Source organism: Salvelinus namaycush, unplaced genomic scaffold, assembly GCF_016432855.1.
Source record: "Salvelinus namaycush isolate Seneca unplaced genomic scaffold, SaNama_1.0 Scaffold448, whole genome shotgun sequence".
Taxonomy (NCBI): domain Eukaryota; kingdom Metazoa; phylum Chordata; class Actinopteri; order Salmoniformes; family Salmonidae; genus Salvelinus; species Salvelinus namaycush.
Genome location: NW_024061140.1, coordinates 100,674 through 106,559, shown reverse-complemented (window position 1 = coordinate 106,559; position 5,886 = coordinate 100,674).

Sequence of the window (5,886 nt, the reverse complement as noted above, 5' to 3'; positions counted from 1 at the left end):
AGTTGTTTCATGATATCAATGAAATGATGTCAAAATGTAGAATGTTTTAACATTGTAGTAGGAGTATTTTAATGATGTCACAATGTAGAATGTTTTAACATTGTAGTAGGAGTATTTTAATGATGTCACAATGTAGAAGCCTAAATGTTTGTCCCCTGTTCTATTGATTTCAACATGATATGAATATTAGCCTCAGGGGGAAAATCCAGGCTCTGAAATGGAAGAGTACTAATTATGTGACTATTTGTGTGATTTAACATAAAACAGTGTTCCGTTACACTTACCGTGTTGGCGACCCACATGAATCAAAATGGAACACTTCAAAATGTAGCTAGCTGTTTTCTACAAATTGTCCTCTAACCAGTGATGTACACATTATTCCCAGATTCCATGTGGGAATGACAAATAAGTGTTCAAATCAAACTTTATTTGTCACATGCGCCGAATACAACAAGTGTAGACTTTATCGTGAAATGCTTACTTTACAAGCCCTTAACCAACAGTGCCGTTCAAGAATAAAATATTTACCAAGTAGACTAAAATAAAAAGTAACACAATGAGAATAACAATAACGAGGCTATGTACAGGGGGCACCGGTACCGAGTCAGTGTGCGGGGGTACAGGCTAGTTGAGGTAATACATGTAGGTGGGGGCGAAGTGACTATGCATAGGTAACAAACAACGAGTAGCAGCAGTGAACAAAAGGGGGGGTCAATGTAAATTGTCCGGTGGCGACTTTATGAATTGTTCAGCAGTCTTATGGCTTGGGGTAGAAGCTGTTGAGGAGCCTTTTGGTCCTAGACTTGGTGCTCCGGTACCGCTTGCCGTGCGGTAGCAAAGACAACAGTCTATAACTTGGGTGACTGGAGTCTCTGGCAATTTTATGGGCTTTACTCTGACACCACCTATTATATAGGTCCTGGATGGTAGGAAGCTTGGCCCCAGTGATGTACTGGGCCGTTCAAACTACCCTCTGTAGCGCCTTACGGTCAGATGCCGAGCAGTTGCCATACCAGGCGGTGATGCAACCGGTCAGGATGCTCTCGATGGTGCAGCTGTAGAACCTTTTGAGGATCTGGGTACCATGCCAAATCTTTTCAGTCTCATGAGGGGGAAAAGGTTTTGTCATGCCCTCTTCACAACTGTCTTGGTATGTTTGGACCATTCTAGTTTGTTGGTGATGTGGACACCAAGGAACTTGAACTTGAAACTCTCGACCCACTCCACTACAGCCCCGTCGATGTTAATGGGGGCCTGTTCGGCCTGCCTTTTCCTGTAGTCCACGATCAGCTCCTTAGTGAGAGAGAGGTTGTTGTCCTGGCACCACACTGCCTGTTCTCTGACCTCCCTGTAGGCCGTCTCATCGTTGTCGGTGATCAGGCCTACCACTGTTGTGTCATCAGCAAACTTAATGTTGGTGTTGGAGTCGTGTTTGGCCATGCAGTCGTGGGTGAACAGGAAATACAGGAGGGGACTAAGTACACACCCCTGAGGGGCCCCATTGTTAAGGATCAGCATGGCAGACATGTTGTTGCCTACTCTTATCACCTGAGGGCGGCCCGTCAGGAAGTCCAGGATCCAGTTGCAGAGGGAGGTGTTTAGTCCCAGAGTCCTTAGCTTAGTGATGAGCTTTGTGGGCAATATGGCGTTGAATGCTGAGCTGTAATCAATGAACAGGATTCTCACATAGGTGTTAGTTTTGTCCAGGGGAGAAAGGGCAGTGTGGAGTGTGATTGAGATTGCATCATCTGTGGATCTGTTGGGGCGGTCTGTGAATTGGAGTGGGTCTAGGGTGTCCGGGAGGATGTTGTTGATGTGAGCCATGACCAGCCTTTCAAAGCACTTCATGGTTTGCGTTTCTCTTCAGTTTGGGGACCCCTCAATTTAAATGCATTACTCCAAAATGTAGCTGACTGTCTTCTGCAGGTTATTTTTTACCTCACTGGTTAGAGGACATCTCCCATTTCCATGTGTTTTTTTAGTTGTGTTAGTTTCAACGGCAGGTACAACCTGATTTCCCCCCTAATCGATATCAGTGATTTTGGATATTACATCCTATTCTTACTATTTTAATCAATGTCATTTCCTTAGAATGCTCATTAGTCTTTCAGTTTTTATTGTTATTCTTTAGTATTTTAGCAAATAGATATCATTTTTTAAATTGTTTTTCATTAGTTTTTTCCTGTGAAGTGCATTGCGTTGCATCCATGTCTGAAATGTGCTGTATAAATAAAGCTTGATTTGATTTGAACATATTGCAAAAGAAATTAACCCAGTGACTGACCAATCAACAGACTCTTGCTAAACCAATGAACAAATATGTGCAAAAGCAAAACATATCTTGGTCCATCTTAGTATGAAAACAGTATAATGTCAATATATCTCCACTGTCAAAATTGTGCTTGTGTGGCATGTAAGTTTAGTATCTCTTTTTAACCAATCAAGTACATTGTTTTTGAAAATGAACAATTTTGAAATCAACAATACGTCAAAGGATTCAACTGCTGAGAACTGAAACAGACAAATGGATCAAACAGATCAATCCCACTGTTCCAGCCTGCTGAAGCTGGTGGAGTGGTAAACACCACCCCCGGGTCTACCGGGGGCTTGAGGTGGTCTCCCACAGCTCTGCTTATGTCATGTTCTGTGGCCTTGCCGTTCCATTTCTTGACTGATATTTAGGGATATTATACTGAAAAATATATAATACGCAACATGTTTCATATAACAATAATAATAAAAGACCCAGAAATTTGTCAATTTTCAACAACAAAAAACGTATTTCTCTCTAATTTTGTGAAAACATTTGTTTACATCCATGTTAGTGAGCATTTCTCCTTTGCCAAGATAATCCATCCACCTGACAGGTGTGACATATCAAGAAGCTGATTAAACAGCATGATCATTATTATCACTTTTTGGTTACTACATGATATGTATGACATATTTGATGTCTTCACTATTATTCTACAATGTAGAAAATAGTTTTTAAAAAGTAAAGAAAAACCCTGGAATGAGTAGGTGTGTCCAAACTTTTGACTGGTACTGTATATATATGTATTGTTACATGTAGGAGCAGTATAGAGCTAGGTGCTTATTTTGATACTATCTGTTTGACTGAATGAATATGAAATAGTCTTAAATGTAAAAAAGACTCATTTACCAGCTAGCTAGTTATTTTAGCTCTGCTCCACAGCAATATCAGTTCCCATTGGCTGTAGTGACCATAACATTGTGGTAATAAAGTAATTTATAAGAGATGTTACAAAATGTTTTCTCAGGACGTTTTGTTGAAGAAAACATGGATGTTGGTCTGATGTGTATCAGGAAGTGGAAGTCCAACGTGGATGTTGGTCTGATGTGTATCAGGAAGTGGATATAGAAGCAGCACTGGAAGAATTTGTACAATTATTCTAATCAATTGTTGCACCTGTTAAGAAACTAACTGTTAGAGCCCCCTGGATTGATGATGAATTGAACAAATGGTATGATGTAGGCCGTCATTGCAAATAGTAATTAGTCTTTAATTGACTAGTTAAATTAAGGTTAACTAAATTAAATAAAAATTAATTATGCAAAAGAGGTGACAAACAAGTCAGGCTCCTCAGCTGATTGGTTAACATACTGTCAATTTAGAAATATTGTGGCTGAACTTAAAAAGAACAATAAATGATACCAAACCAAGTTAAATGATATTACCAAACCAAGATAAATTAAATTAAACACAACGGGGAAATACTTTGGAGTACCTTAAAACCTCTCTGGGATATGTGGGACGGTAGCGTCCCACTTGGCCAATAGCCAGGGAAAATGTAGAGCGCCAAATTAAAAAGAATGATATAAAATCAAACTTTCATTAAATCACACATGTAAGATACCAAATTAAAGCTACACTCGTTGTGAATCCAGCCACCATGTCAGCTTTCAAAAAGGCTTTTCGGCGAAAGCATAAGATGCTATTAACTGATGATAGCACAACAGTAAACAAAGAGAGTGTAGCATATTTCAACACTGCAGGCACGACACAAAACGCAGAAATAAAATATAAATCATGCCTTACCTTTGACGAGATTCTTTTGTTGGCACTCCAATATGTCCCATAAACATCACAAATGGTCCTTTTGTTCGATTAATTCCATCCATATATATCCAAATTGTCCATTTATTTGGCGCGTTTGATCCAGAAAAAAACAGCTTCCAGTTTGCTCAACGTCACTACAAAATATCTCAAAAATGACCTCTAAACTTTGCCAAAACATTTCAAACTACTTTTGTAATACAACTTAAGGTATTTGTAAACGTTAATAATCGATCAAATCTGTTTTCAATACAGGAGATCAACAAACTAACGCTACTTTTCTAGTCTTGCGCAACTCTCAAACAGTACACATGACGTTACACTGTTTCCAGGTGGCCTTACTTCTTCATTGCACAAAGGAATAACCTCAAACTATTTCCAAAGACTGGTGACATCCAGTGGAAGCGGTAGGAACTGAAAACAGGGTGATTAGAGATCAGTATTCCAATGAAACTCATTGAACAGACAGTGACCTAAAAAAAATAATGGTTAGTCCTCTGGGTTTTGCCTGCTACATAAGTTCTGTTATACTTACAGACATGATTCAAACAGTTTTAGAAATTTCAGAGTGTTTTCTATCCAAATCTACTAATAATATGCATATCTTATATTCTGGGGATGAGTAGAAGGAAGTTGAAATTGGGCACGCTATTTATCCAAAAGTGAAAATGCTGCCCCCTATCCTAGAGAAGTTTTAAATGGTTTCATGGGCAGAAAACCCAGTTAATCTCCAGCATTCATTAAAGTTGATGGGTCGTTTATAACAAATATCGCCAATCATTTAAATTACTATTTCACTTCTAAAGTGAAAAAAAAACTCTAAAGTGAAATGACAACATTGAACAGTGAACCATCATATTTTTTTGTATAAAAAGATAAAATAGTGAAAGAGAAGGTTTGCTGTTTTGAATTTGGTCAAGTTAGCTTGGGAGAGGTGTACAGTGGCTTGTGAAAGTATTTACTCCCCGTGGCATTTTTCCTATTTTGTTGCCTTACAACCTGGAATTAAAATTGATTTTTTTTTTTGGGGGGGGGGGGGGGGGGGGGTTGTATCATTTGATTTACACAACATGCCTACCACTTTGAAGATGAAAAATATTTTTTATTATGAAACAAACAAGAAATAAGACAAAGAAACTGAAAACCTGAGCGTGCATAACTATTCACCCCCCCTAAGTCAATACTTTGTAGAGCCACCTTTTGCAGCAAGTCTCTTGGGATATGTCTCTATAAGCTTGGCACATCTAGCCACTGGGATTTTTGCCCATTCTTCAAGGCAAAACTGCTCCAGCTCCTTCAAGTTGGATGGGTTCCGCTGGTGTACAGCAATCTTTGAAGTCATACCACAGATTCTCAATTGGATTGAGGTCTGGGCTTTGACTACGCCATTCCAAGACATTTAAATGTTTCCCCCTAAACCACTCGAGTGTTGCTTTAGCAGTATGCTTAGGGTCATTGTCCTGCTGGAAGGTGAACCTCCATCCCAGTCTCAAATCTCTGGAAGACTGAAACAGGTTTCCCTCAAGAATTTCCCTGTATTTAGCATCATCCATCATTCCTTAAATTCTGACTAGTTTCCCAGTCCCTGCCGATGAAAAACATCCCCACAGCATGATGCTGCCACCACCATGCTTCACTGTGGGGGTGGTGTTCTCGGGGTGACGAGAGGTGTTGGGTCTGTGCCAGACATAGTGTTTTCCTTGATGGCCAAAAAGCTCACTTTTAGTCTTATCTGACCAGAGTACCTTTTTCCATATGTTTGGGGAGTCTCCCACATGCCTTTTGGCAAACACCGAACCGTGTTTGCT